The sequence below is a fragment of the Sphaeramia orbicularis genome, chromosome 17, assembly GCF_902148855.1.
Source record: "Sphaeramia orbicularis chromosome 17, fSphaOr1.1, whole genome shotgun sequence".
In the NCBI taxonomy this organism is placed as follows: Eukaryota; Metazoa; Chordata; class Actinopteri; order Kurtiformes; family Apogonidae; genus Sphaeramia; species Sphaeramia orbicularis.
In genome coordinates, this window is record NC_043973.1 from 8746807 (window position 1) to 8761683 (window position 14877).

The following is a 14877-nucleotide window of genomic DNA, read 5'->3' on the forward strand; positions in this document are numbered from 1 at the left end:
AAATTCTAGATGTAGTTTGTAGATGAACGGTAAAATGAAAGAATATTTCATTTTCATGAAGGTTTTTTCTTTCTAATAGGAAAAAAAAATCTGCTTATCCTCCTGTGTAACATAGAAATCTATTTTTCCTCAGTAGTGGGTGTGCTGCTCAGTAAGGAGATAGTAGCACTCATGTAGAGTGTCACATACACAACATCCATGGATTTTAAGCCTGTGTGGGTTGAATGCAGCAAGTTACTGGTGTTTGTACCCTTACATGAAATGATTATTTTCCAGACATTATGTCATGCATTCAATCATGAGATTACTGTCCTAACCTAACCTTTTACTGTGTTTGAGAACTGAGTGATTATCACAGCCTCACAGACACCAGAGACATTGTGTTCTGTTTAGTTTGAAAACCTGAGACGAGTTTGATATGATGACCACCCATGAGACTGTCTTTACAAAGTCATAGTAAAGGGAGATTCCCAGATTTGTAAGCCTTTGTCTCATGTTTTTACTTTTTGACTTGCCTCCACCACAGCAACTAAAAGTAGGCTGCTTCTTCATCCCTGCCATGACCCCTCCTTGTATGTTTTCAGCAGTACAATTACATGAGGTAAACATTGTTTTGCAACATCAACTGTCGGGAAAAATATACCAGTATTTAAAAAAGACCTCGATAAGCTCCATATTGGCTGAAAATTTGGAACCACTTCTCAAATGGAAATGATTCTTTATTTTCACCCCTACAGAAGAGCTTAACAGATGTCCTCCATAAAACTATATATTCCTTAACAAATGAAGATACAGATAAACATATAATCCCCTGGAAGGAATTCAGAGTTTATCAGCTCAAGAAAAGAGGAAAAAGCTTAATAAAAATCCAACAACAAACCAAACATGTAATCATGCCCTATTTACAGAATATTGAGTAAATTTTTAGCTTAGTCTCCGGTCTATCTTGTATTTACTAAGCCTGCATCTTAAAGGTGCCCTGCCACACAAAATTGTTTTTACTTGTATTTTTTGAAATATTTTAGGTCCATAGGTATTTGTGTTATGTGGTGAATTTGAAAATGAACCACTACCTCCTCTGTTTGCTATTGCCACTGAAAAGAAATAAGTGGAGAAATCAGGTCAATTAGAAAAGCTGGTCAGTGTGATGTGTTAATGCCTGAGCTCATTCCTATTCATGAGCTCGCCCGGGTGAGACCACACCCACAGAATTCGGCTAGCTCTGTAACAGTTGTCCTATACAGCAAGCTGGGCTACCATAAATGGGGGTAAACAAACAACATCTCTCTCTCTCTCTCTCTCTCTCTCTCTCTCTCTCTCTCTCTGTCTCTCTCTCGTCTCTCTCTCTCTCTCTCTCTCTCTCTCTCTCTCTCTCTCTCTCTCTCTCTCTCTCTCTCTCAGCATGCGGAAGCCCTGCCCCTCAGTGACAGAGAGCGGCCATACACAGTCTGCAGTCCCACCCATATCTGCATGCATTACACCCACAACCACACCTGTTATTACACGCATTGTCTACACAGTTACTCACTTTTAAGGGCTCTATTTTTGGCTAAAATGCATGCCATCAACAAATCTCTAATATGCGCTGCTCAGTGATGTCTGTGGCAGGATGTAAACAGAGGTGAAGCTCATTTCACAACAAAACAAACCAGCTGAGGATCAACCACGGTGAAATTAGATGATCATCATCATTAAATGTCCTGCAAATTATTTTCAACCATGAATCTTCCTTAACTTTGTCACTTCCTTGCCCACTATCTGCCCGCATTTCATTTAATTCTACCCATGCCCATACCCTTGACCCGGTGTACCCGACCCAGTGTAACTGACCCGGTGCAGGACTCTGACACACATACAATACCGTGAAACGCTATTACAAGGAAAGGCATACGGTAGATAACCATGGTGTTTTTATACTGCCGTTTTCTTTTACATCCCTATGCAGAACAGGAATTTTTTTATTTAAAAAAAAAAACTCCCTTTGGGCCTTATGTGTGCTTGTGCCCGTTTTATACAACTGTATACAAGTAGTCAAGGAATAAGAAAGGGTTCTATTGTTCAGTACAGAAAGGGTTATTTTATTCAGTACAGTGATATAATTTGTTCCTACTGTGAAATTCAGGTTGTAATGACAAGCAAAATAAAAATATAATTTTTGGAGAAAAAAAATGTTTTATTTACACACAAAACGTACAGAAACCAAACCGAAAACTTGGCGCAAGAACCGAGGTACGGACTGAACTGTGGGCTACCTGTACCGTTGCAACCCTACAGGGGATACAGGTTAGAAATAGTGAAAATCCTGAGTAAAGTTCACCATACAAGAGATGCTTAGAAGCCAGGAGTTGGACGTTCAAAGCACGTTAAGGTTCACTTTCATTTCCACCAGTTCCTCTACTTGTTGTGCAGGGTAAAGGATGCTGAAAAGCCAGGCTGTCATTGGCTAGCTGTTAGCCAATCAGAGTCAAGCAGCTTAGCATCTTGAATAGTCATGAGAACTAGCACAAATCGATCTGAGGCTTCCAGCAGGCTGTCAATACCACATTAGAATGGCTTGAAACTTGGTAACCAAGGCCTTTTTTCCACGAAAAATGTTACAGAGTCCATGGTAGAACTTCAGACATTAACACAAAAATAATCAAATATATGTGGCAGGGCACCTTTAATGAGGTGAGTCGTCCACTGTAGCTGCTTCTTTGATCAGTTGCAATGGCATGAAGTCCAGATTGTCCAAGATGTCTATCATCTCTTCCAGTGTACATCTCTCCATCACAGTCCCCAGTGAATCCAGCTCTTCTGCAAATACTCAGCTAACCTTCCTTACCAGTTTGTCCAGTTGCATTGCATCCTTTCACAGAACAGCCACTACCGTCTGGCAAAACATGTGCAGCATCATTGGGCAGATGTCAAAGGATCCAGGTCACCCCACCTCAGTGTCCACCCCACATGTGCTGACTGGCTGAAGAGGGGATTTAGACTTTTGGGAATCTATCACCATGTTTTTTGTCATGGAGGTGTTCAACAGAAGACAGATTTTGTGATTTCAGCCTTAGAAGGCTTTGGTCAGATCCCTGTATTAAATACATGTAATATTCATGTTATTAAGGCTGCTTTAGATGTATTAACAATAACTTTTTTCAATTGAAAAAGTTGGAGAGTGACATTTGTTAAACTAGGCTAACCACATTCACACTCTACCTTTGTATTTGACCTGATTTTGTCCAGATTTTGTCCAAATTATTACATTGTTCCTTTAGTCTGGCTCGACAAAAGCTCATGTTTCTCGTCTCTCTTGGCCTTAGCTTAAATTGTCTTTCTTGCAAATGTCCTCATTAATTTCCTTGCATCTTTTTATGCAAAGAAAAGGCTACAGTGTGTTATTTGCACTCAGTTTGGGTGAAGCTCATGTTGGATTTAATAATACAAAAATCAGAAAATCCAGGCGGTTTATGTACATAGTTAATGATGTTTCAGGAGACGGCAGACATGTCATTTTACTAAAAACATAATGAGAAGAATGATTTACATGAGTCTGCAAAAGACTGTGGCCAGACACAGTACCTGAGTAGCTTTTTTTTAACATCACAGCAGTTCACAGAGTTAATAGGATATACATCATTTTACCCCATTTATGCTGATTTTACAATGTATCTTAAGATATTTGATGTAGGTCACCTTTAAATATCGCACTGTGTTTTATTCCTGAAGCTGATTATTTTGTTATTTTCCATTTAAAACTGCAAGCACATGAAAATGTAAGAAAAAAAGGTTGAGTAGTGATAAAGTGTAGCAGAATGGGGAGCGTGAAGTTGGTTCCGTAAACGGAACCAGTTCCGAGTTCCGAAAACGGAACTGCTCCGTTTACGGAACCAGTTCCACTTTCGGAACTCGCAACCAGTTCCGTTTAAGGGTCCAGTCCCGTTTAAGTGTCATGGAAGTAAGCCGTGCTCGCGCCATTTAGCGTCCTCCAAGCCCAGCTCCTGCGGTGCTTGGAGCTGCTCTAACCCGCAGGGAATCTCGAAAACAAGCCGGTCCTCCACGGATCTCGTTCTGAATAATGCTCTCCATCAGGTCCGACCCATAAATTAATACACATTTGCACTCTTCTGCTGTTTATATTTTCTTTAATGCTGGCGAATGTCATTTTATTTTACTTCATTGATGCCAACCCCAATTTCCACATCGCCCATTGTGCCCTGCACAAAGCGGACTCCAGGCTTCTAGCGCCAACTTGCAGACCGGTGCACTAAGCCGCTGTGACCCGATACACCACGCCGCAGCACGGACCTCCAAGCTCCAGGCTTTTACCGGCTACGTATCAATTAAACGGACCTCGGAAGTCCAGTTCGTGCTGGTTATGAATAAGCTTTCTTGGATCGGCTTATTCAGAACCAGCTCCGTTAAGGGTAAAGTTAAGGGGGGAAAAATATATAATGTGATATGAGGAATGAATCGTGCGCTGTCCATTGTGCTGAATCCGAGACCCTTACACGGAAGCAGATCCGAGAAAGTTTATCTTTGTTTTGAATGTGTTTGAAAGAAGGTGTTTCAGGGGAGTCACTCATCCGATTTTATTGAGAACTTAATGTTGTTGGGGGTTTTTTTTGTTGTTTGTTTTGTTTTGTTTTGTGTTTAAGAAAAGTTTTTGTTTTACTTTAAACAATGACTTTACCTGTGTTTCTATCAGCCCCGTACGCCGCATATGTGTAATACAGCACCATGGACAGCGCAGGAGTCATTCCTATATCACATTGTATTATAATTTTATTCCTTATACAACTTTAAACATGTCGTAACGTTCTATAATCATACCGTTCAAGGAATATATGACAGTATGACACAATAACTCTATTCAACCCATAAAGACCCAAACCACCACAGTCCAAAATCATCTACAGGGTGGGGAAGCAAAATTTACAATGAATATTTAATTGTTTTTTTCTCAGCAGGCACTACATCAATTGTTTTGAAACCAAACATATATTGATGTCATAATCATACCTAACACTATTATCCATACCTTTTCAGAAACTTTTGCCCATATGAGTAATCAGGAAAGCAAACGTCAAAGAGTGTGTGATTTGCTGAATGCACTCGTCACACTAAAGGAGATTTCAAAAATAGTTGGAGTGTCCATAAAGACTGTTTATAATGTAAAGAAGAGAATGACTATGAGCAAAACTATTACGACAAAGTCTGGAAGATACTATTAAAGAAGAATGGGAGAAGTTATCACCCGAATATTTGAGGAACACTTGCGCAAGTTTCAGGAAGCGTGTGAAGGCAGTTATTGAGAAAGAAGGAGGACACATAGAATAAAAACATTTTCCATTATGTAAATTTTCTTGTGGCAAATAAATTCTCATGACTTTCAACAAACTAATTGGTCATACACTGTCTTTCAATCCCTGCCTCAAAATATTGTAAATTTTGCTTCCCCACCCTGTACTGCTCTAAAATGTTTAATAACTTCTTAACCACTAATCCGATCAATACATGCAAATAATTGGTGTAAAATGCAATTTGTCATCTTTTCATGGTCAAAGTAGAGCTTCCAGCCCGGCTTGGTTCCGAGTTCTGTGAACGAAAACGGTTGTCGGAACTGGATCTGCGCCCCGGGTCACAGCGGCTCACTGCACGGCTTTGCAAGCCGCAGAAGCCGGCGTTCGGAGCACGTAGGATGGCTTCCATGGCATGCAGCGATGTGGGAGTTGGAGTTAACATTAAGGAAGTCATAAATGACATTCACCAGCATTAAAGAAAATGTAAACAGCAGAGGAGTGCAAATGTGTATCACTTTTTGGCTCAGACCTGAAGGAGAGCATTATTCGGAACTAGATCCGAGGTCCGTGGAGAGGCGGCTTGGTCTCCAGGTTCACCCCATTTTAGAGCACCTCCCAGGCCCACAGAAGCTGGCCTTAGAGGGCCTGATGCGGGCAAAGCGGGGCTTGGAGGTCGGTGCACGGCTTGGTTCTGAGATCGGTAAACGAAACTAGTTCAATGATCCTTAAACGGAGCTGGTTCTGAATAAGCAGATCCAAGAAAGCTTATTCATAACCAGCACGAACTGGACTTCCGAGGTCCGTTTAATTGATACGTAGCCGGTAAAAGCCTGGAGCTTGGAGGTCCGTGCTGCGGCGTGGTGTATCGGGTCACAGCAGCTTAGTGCACTGGTCTGCAAGCTGGCGCTAGAAGCCTGGAGCCCGCTTTGTGCAGGGCACAATGGGCGATGTGGAAGTTAGGGTTGGCATTAATGAAGTGAAATAAAATGACATTCGCCAGCATTAAAGAAAATATAAACAGCAGAAGAGTGCAAATGTGTATTAATTTATGGGTCGGACCTGATGGAGAGCATTATTCAGAACGAGATCCGAGGTCCGTGGAGGACCGGCTTGTTCTCGCGATTCACTGTGGGTTAGAGCAGCTCCAAGCCCCGCAGGAGCCGGGCTTGGAGGACACTAAGCGGTGCTTGGAGGTCGGAGTACGGCTTACTTCCATGACACTTAAACGGGACTGGACCCTTAAACGGAACTGGTTGCGAGTTCCGAAAACGGAACTGGTTCCGTTAACGGAGCAGTTCCGTTTACGGAACCAACTTCACGCTCCCAGCAGAATGAATATATTTTCAGCTCTGAAGTTTTGACATTTTTCTGGCACACTTAACAGAAGGTTAAGAACATATAGTCATCTGTGGTATTTTCATCAAATCATTAGTCAGTTGTCTTCCTCCCAAAATTCAGTACAGTGTGGTGCAGTTGCAGCAAGCTCTTCATGGTAAGGATTATCTATTCAGTAGATATTACCAAATTTTCAGTGAACAATGTTAGGGTAATGTCAGGACTGTTGACTTTTTTTCCACTGAGATGGGAGACTGGGATGTCCACACGAGGAGTTTAGAGTCCTTCCATCCCCTCTGTCCTCTCCCACTGCTCATATTGACATCTGCTTTAAAAGTATAACAAGGCCAATGACCTGGGAAAGAGGGGAAGGAAAAGAACACAGAGTAAGTACAGAGAGCACACCAGGAATTAGGATGAGTAAAGTGAAAAAAAAAAGGAGAAGAAGCCAGTAAAAGGGGTCCTGACAGAGGGAATATTATCACAGACAAGCAGTGATGGAGTGTTAACAGGAAATAATGAAAAAAAGGATCATTGGAGAGAGAGAGAGAGAGAGAGAGAGAGAGAGAGAGAGAGGGGAAATTTGAAAACAGCTCAAAAATATTGAACCAGAAGCAAAGTGATTCCAGGGGGATAAAAATGCAATATCACCAAGCCCTGAGGGACCACTGTTGAAATGAATAATCCCAAAGCAAAAAGAGCATTACATATTAGAAGATGAAAGCAAATAAAGCAAATGAATGCCTTGTGGAATTTTTAGAATAGAATAGAAAAAGTAGAATAAGATATCTTGTGAGTAAGTATTTCAGCATAGTTTCTAATGCCTGCTTAAATATCAACTCCCTAACAAAAACTACACAGCATACATTTGGCTAAACCATTGCTGGAAAATCTTTTTAATTTATCTATCTGATATTTAACAGTCAGCTTTTAATTTGCTCATATTTTCCTTCTCATACCTGATTAATTATTGAGTTGTTTTATAGAACCTGTTCAACTTTAGACATAATGTGTGTATCTATTCTTAGTTTTGTTAAATTAATTACACTTTTTTATGTTTGAAAATACTTTAAACACATTTAGTAAAGTTATACAGTGATTAGTAAAAGATTAATATATTTAAAAGTGTATATTGTAGGTTGTATTTCAGCCATCTTATGATATAGAGAATTAGACGGATTTTACCTGTTTCACCTGTTTTGCAGAAAATCCCCTTTCGCCCTTAACAAAAAAGTAGAATATAGACAGGTGACAAAATATAGGAAAAACTTGGAAAAAAATGAGTGGAGATGATTAGTGAATGCACATGCCTCTACACAGGTGCCTGACATGGTTCAGCTGAGCAATTACAATCCAACCATGCAGGCCAGGCCCTGATGATTCTGATTTTGAAGATGGCAAGAGGAAAAAATGTGAAGGTGTTTTCACTCCTTTAAGTCTAAACCAGTCTATCTCAACCTGTCTGTTCTTTACCTCGCATTTGCTTTATCCGGTTGGTTTTGTTTTCACAAGATAGTTTTAGGAATGGAATAAACAGCTTCTCTTTGCATAAATACATTGTCGTCTCTGTAATTCAACTTCTTCAGACCTGTCTTTTTGGGGATTTTTTTTCCTTTTTTTTTTTGGTTTATTGGCAGTGATATCCAAACTATCCAAAAAGTGTTATCACAGTATAATGAACCAAACAATGGTTCATTTTGGTTATGTACAAAATGTACTCTTTTGATTGGACCAAATACCAACTGCTTAGTCAATACCATGATCACAGGGAAATATGGATAGGATCAAACAGAAAATTCAGGAAGTTTAGTTAAGCATCCTAAGTCGTGCACATTTCGTTAGTATTGCTTTAGCAAAATTTAATGGTGTAAATAAAATTAGAAACAACCTTAATTTCACAAAAAAGATTCAGTGCTTGCTTCAGGTGAAGTTAATGCTCTCCTTAATTCTTAATCCGTTTTGTAATGAACAAGACATTTTTTTTTTTCATTTTTTTTTTTTTTTTAACATTATGCACACTTTAAAGGTGCAGTGTGTAAGTATTAAGGCAGTTTGGGAGGATCTAACTGCAGAAATGGAATATAGATTATCTAAATTATGAAAGGGAAGTGGGCTCTGTGTGTGTGTCTTGGGCATCACACAAAACCTAGAATGAGCTGACTGCTGCAGTTTGGCATACTTATGTATTTGTGGTCAAGGAAGAGACTAGTGAAAACAGCCAGTTGATAGGACCAATATTTTGGGAGATATTAGTAATTTTGGAATACAGTAACCTTTCAATCACATTGCTATGCCCAGAATCATAGAATCATCATTGAAATGGGTTACCTGGCAACAGATAAACAATAGGGCCATGTCGTCAAATTTCATATGCAAAAACAGACATGTCAGCTGAGAGGCTATTCAACTGCAAATGCCAGTGGAATTTACCAAGAAAGTATGGGTGTGACAATATTAGATCGTGAAGGAATATAACATATCGATGATCCAACAAAGCAGAGAGGTCGCGAAATCATGGGGATTATATGGTGGTGGTGGTGGTGGTGGGGGGGGGGGGGGTTCCGTGCCACACATACCCTACAATGAGTACGCGCAGTGAAAATGAAACTTAAAATGACAGGGCAAGTCTGTCATAACCTAAGACTTGGCCCCCTCAGAGTTGGGCATACTTGACTCCATGTACGTCCATGCACATCAACTTGTTTTTGAATGTGAAAATGGTACACTCAACTATGAAACCTCAATCGTCCAGAGACAGTGCACGCCGAATCCACACCACTTATAGTACGCGCACAGTATGCCCGATGTGAGTCCTCCATGTCGTCCACATACAGGTCTGTCGTGTTATACACTTAGAATAATGTATGTCAGCTCTACAAACCTGTTCAATCAGCTGAAGAGACAGCATCCCAAACAGTATGAGGGTCAAACTAAACTAGAAGACCAGCCACACCACAGCCAGAGGCAACAGGTATCATTAAACAAAAGCAAACAACTTTGATGTAAGCATTTAGTAAAGGCACTCTATGAGAAGAGTAGCAAGTACGTTCCGCATACATCCTTTTTTGGAGTGCCTGGATTATTCTTCATCTCATTTTGGACTTCCTTCTCCATCCAAGACCACCCAATATACTGATTAGCTACCAGTTGAAAAACCAGAGCTACCAGCCACCTGTTCTGTAAGCCTGGAAGATTATTTGAAACAGGCATTTCTGCATTGATATTTTGTTCTGAATTTTTTATTGTTTTACTTTTCATATTTATTGAAAGCTACCTCAAAAACCAAGTGCAGTTTAGTTTTTATGTTCTAGAGTGCACTTAATTAGAGTGTTGTTTATGGTTTAGTATGTTTATGTTCTTGGCGCATGTTGGCAAAATTGCACAAACTAAATTAAAAATGTTCTGGAAGGTTCTTTGGGCTGAATTTTTTTTTTTTTTTCGGGCTATGTTTTACATAGTGAAATTGAAACTTGCAAATTAGTCTCAAAGATCAGTGTAAAGAATTGTAATAAAATCAAGATCGTGATTTTATTTTTTAATTCATGATATAATATTTTTGCCATGCCCCACCACCACCACCACCACCACCAGAAAGTAAAGAAAGTATAGGAATAAACTGTATCAGAGGCTCTAGAACCCATGGTTCCCCAGCGGTCAAGTGCCAGTTCATAATTATGCTTTCAATTAGAATCAGACTTTTTGCCTTGGAAGTAGCTGTTTATATTTGCAGGGTGAGTCCACAGTGTGATTCTACTGTAACTTCAAATGGATTTCCTTTTTTACTTTTCCATTTTGTAGCAGGCATTGTCCAGCATTCAGGTGCATTACTGTAACTTGCTATTTTAGAGTGTGAGGTTAATGTCCCCTTAACTAATAAGCCCATGATGGACAAAACAAACACCAACGTCCATATTTTTAGCTACCGCCATAGGGGAGGTAGTGAGGATATTCATCTGGTTGCCATCTGTATTTTCACCACTTGATGTCCTTAAATATCACACAGTGAAACTTTGATTGATGTTTTTTATGTCATAACAGTAAGTGGAAGTGAGAGATGAGTTGGCACATCATGAGACAAGTGTCTTTGGTGTGAAAAGAAAATTACAAAGCAGCAACAATAACCTGTCATTCACATCAAAGATGTAGATTTTTTGCTTCAATGGTTGTCTTTCTATCCTGGGAAACATCCTCTTCTCGGTTATTAATAATGTAGAGCGTTGGTACAAAAGTAAACAAACCCAGACTTGAAGAAAGCAGATCGTGTTTTTCACAATGCAGGTTGTGGAGGTCACCCCCAATGCTTCATATTGCCTTGCGGCAGAATTAGGAAACGCCTCAGCAAACCTACCCGACTACATTGCTCATTCTCATCATTAAAATAAATTGCCGTGCTCTGTGGTCTGTGTAAAGGAAAAATGTAAGGAAAAAGCCCTGTTTTTACCCCCTGGCTCTGCTCAGAATTTTGTCACTGTTTTGTCCCTGGGGCTGCTCAGCTGCTTCAGAGACACACGCTGTGTTGTTCCTTAACACATAACTCGCCCATGGGCTAAGGAACAACTTGTCTCGAGGCCTGTTAGTATATGAAGTAATCAATTAAAAATGAACAGCCATTTGCATCTAGCAACATCTACACATCCTGCTGGGAGGAGGAAATCAAAGCAGAGACAGAGATGATGTACTGTAGGGTTTTCCTCTGTTTGTGTTTTTGGAGATCCATTTAAAGCCGAGCAAATAGCCATTAGAAAATGTGCTATGTTTGTGAGCTGTGGTTGTACGGTCCTTGTTCCAGCTTCAAAAATATACAACCAATACTCTGCTCGAGTGGCAATTTCTTTGAGGCAGAACAGGAGAGATAAAGAGGGACAGATAGATGGTTGATATAATGCCCACCCTCTGCTCAGAACGGATGGAGACATGGTTTAGGCTGATGAAATGCTCTCTCCAGTTTGCCTCTGAAGTTACTTGATGGAGGATTGTATGTGGGAGGGCCTGGTTCATCCAAGTCAAACAGGCATACTGACCTAAAAGAACAGAAGGTGATGCACTACTTCTTCCGTACAGTCAAATATTAAGCTATACACTTTTAACAACCTGTTAGGAAAGTATTTTACAGCTAGATGAACTCAAAACAGTAAAAATCACTGCAAACTCCATAGATTCTGCCAGTAGTATTGTGGTTCTGACAGAGACTGTGAGCATCTTTTGTACACTTACTGACAGTTCACATGTTGCACAAGACATTTAATGTTAAATATTTCAGGTTCACACATGCTTGGTTACTTATGTGAAGTACATTGCAGACTCCACTTCCAAGCTAACGTTGCACACTGTTGTCACTGTGGATCAGGAGAAAAGCACTGAAGCACTCAGTGTGTGTAAGGTATTTTAAAGAAAAAACATCTCAGGTCTTCTATATAGAAATCAGTATAAAGGCTGTTAGGATATATGTAGGTGGGTGAAACAGCATGAAGGTGCTCATTTTATGTACTCACATTGGAAATAAAAATAGAATATGATTCATGTAATTTTCTGCACAGATTTTACATATTGAACCTTGAAATCTGTGCACATGAGGCAAATTAATTAAAAGTATCAGGGGAAAGTATAATGAACATGTTTAGGTTTTTCCCTTTATTTAACCAGGTAAAACTCACTGATATCAAGTATTTTGCAAAAGCATGCTGGTCAAGACAGGCACAGCACAGGTAATGAGGTTTTAGATGCGGTTGTAGGAAAACATACTGTTCATGTGTACGTCCATGCATTGGACCATTTACGTTACACAAAAATAGGAAGACGAAGAAAACAGAAAACATGAAAATCAACATTTATCATAAATCATCAGTATCATTATAGGAAATGCATCAAGTCATTTAGAATTTGTTTGGCAACTTGTGCAGTGCTGTTTTCCTGTGAATATTGATGTGCTCTGGTCAATCCCACCTGTGGGGTGATGATCCATAATGACCCACAATGCACTGCAAAATTACTACACACCCCCACATGCTGGATGAGTGGTTTTCAAACGGAAATATTAATGTAGCACTTAAAATACCATTAAAAATACAAATACAGCATTACTCTGTTATCATAGTTGGGTCAGATGCTGGGGTAAAGGTGAGGTGTAGACATGTAATATTAACACTCAACCATCAAATGTGATTTCAAGTTTCATGTCATTTTGTTATTGGTTCTAAGCGAACTCCCTTTTACCAAGTTCAGTTGGGTGTTTGGACCAGACAGTAAATCTGTGGAATGAAAACTTTATAACTGCCTATATTACTGATTTGTAGATATGACTGAAGCAGATCAAACATAGGCTAATGAATACTGAAGTCATATTTGGGGTGGTGACTATACCATATTGCAGTGTTTCCTTTGCTGATTGAGTGGGAAGCGGGAAATGAAAATATGTAAATTAGAGCAAACATGAAAATGAGACTGCCATTTCCTAAGCTTTCTACATTGAAATAGAAGCAAATTTTGTCCTGTGTCCATAAGTGTTTAAAACAATGGCAAATTATGCTCTCTGTTGTAAATAACATCCTAATACTACAACATTTTTTGCAGTCATGACAATCACAATGCAGACTTGCATTAACCCATAAAGACCCAGGGCTACTTTTATGGCAGTTCGCAAATGCTTTTTTCTCTCTATTTAACCTTTCTTAAGCTATTTATCGCCATTTATTCTAATTTTATCCTCTGTATTTTGCTTTTTTCTTTGAAAATCAAGTATTTTGATATATACCTATATTTAGTTCACTGATCATGTTCATAAAAGCTCAGATTGAAGATGAGTTATTATATCAGAAACAGAAAACTGGAGAAAAAGTGACTTCTTCACCAAAGATATTAATAACTGATCATGAAAAAAAGTGTCTCCATCCACTGTCATTTATAAAATTACATGGGTTTTACTGGTGAATCAATGTCGAAGACAATAGTGTTTCCACATTTACTACGGGGCCTCTGAACATCCAAATGGGTCATATCTGATGACCATGAAAAGATGACAAACTGCATTTTACATCAATTATTTATATGTATTGATAGGATTAATGGTTCAACAGGTATTAAACATTTACATCAGTAGATGGTTCTGTTAGATGGTGGATGTTTGGGTCTTTATGGGTTAAACTCAGTGAAGTGTTTTTGACAGGTGTCATATCATATTTGTGCAGCTGCAGAGGCATTATAAAGCATGGTTCAACTACTCTGGTCATCAATGTGTATTTCTCACACACGGACAGCTCTCCTGCCATGAATGCCAAGTGCAACTTATTGAACGAAGTCAGAGGTAGAGGATCCCTCACTGATCCCGGGCACTTCTCCACTGCTCCTTAGCCTGTGGCACACGGCAAGTAAAGCACAACAAGCTCCAGCTCACTCAGACTTAGGGGATTATTTACTTAGGTATTTACTTAGAGAGTCTGACTTCATTTCTCAAACACCCTTCATTTCCCAGTGCCAGTAGCACTGCACCGTCCCACCATGTCAGTCCCAATCAGTCCCGTCTCACGTTTGTGTTTGGTAAAATAAGAAAAAGATGGATTTTACAGCACTTTTAACGTGTTTTCTACTCTTTGTCATTTTCATTTGGTGCTGCTTGTGCATAAACACAATTTACTCTGTTTCATTTTTCATGAAAACTGTGGCAATGGGGACTAAAAGAGACTTAGTACAAAGGCAGACAGCGTTGAGCCAGACCTCATAACACCTTCGTTTGCCGCCTTTGAGAGGCAAACAAAGGTTGTGTTTTTCAGCTTTAACAAAACAAGCAAATTGCATTCTTTCTGTCCTCGGGCTCTGGATGTTATTAGTCACCTGGCAAAGCAGCTTCACACCGTGTGTTATCTCTTTTTCTAAATTGGCCACACAATAATAGCATTCCTTCTGAAAAGTTGTCCCATTATAATTGTCACAAGTAAACACACCATGGCATAGGCCTCAAGTTCTCTCCGCGTCTCCACTTCCAGACACTGGCTTTGAAATGTTAGTTATCAGGTCAACAGATCCCACCCCCTTATTTATTCCAGCAAGCATTTTTGCTGCAGGACATTCAGCACTTGACTGTCAATGGTGTGTGTGTGTGTGTGTGTGTGTGTGTGTGTGTGTGTGTGTGTGCGTGTGTGTGTGTGTGCGTGTGTGTGTGTGTGTGTGTGTGTGTGTGTGTGCGCGTGCACGCGTGCATGTGTGCGTGCATTCGTGCATATATGTAACTGTGCCTGTATTTCTGTGTGAGTCTGTGTGTCTACTG

At 39.8% G+C, this 14877-nt stretch overlaps 1 protein-coding gene and 1 long non-coding RNA gene across 3 annotated transcripts in view; one reads left to right on the forward strand and one right to left on the reverse strand.

Moving 5' to 3' along the window:
- The window catches only part of st6galnac3 (ST6 (alpha-N-acetyl-neuraminyl-2,3-beta-galactosyl-1,3)-N-acetylgalactosaminide alpha-2,6-sialyltransferase 3), a 99345-nt gene that overhangs the window by 72580 nt on the left and 11888 nt on the right, over window positions 1-14877 (forward strand). The gene's annotated exons all lie outside the window — the stretch shown is intronic.
- On the reverse strand, window positions 1556-12603 carry LOC115436678 (uncharacterized). Its single transcript, XR_003937861.1, has 3 exons — window positions 12590-12603; window positions 11760-11765; window positions 1556-1796 (listed from the first exon to the last, which is right to left on the reverse strand). It is a non-coding gene; the product is annotated as an uncharacterized LOC115436678 (long non-coding RNA).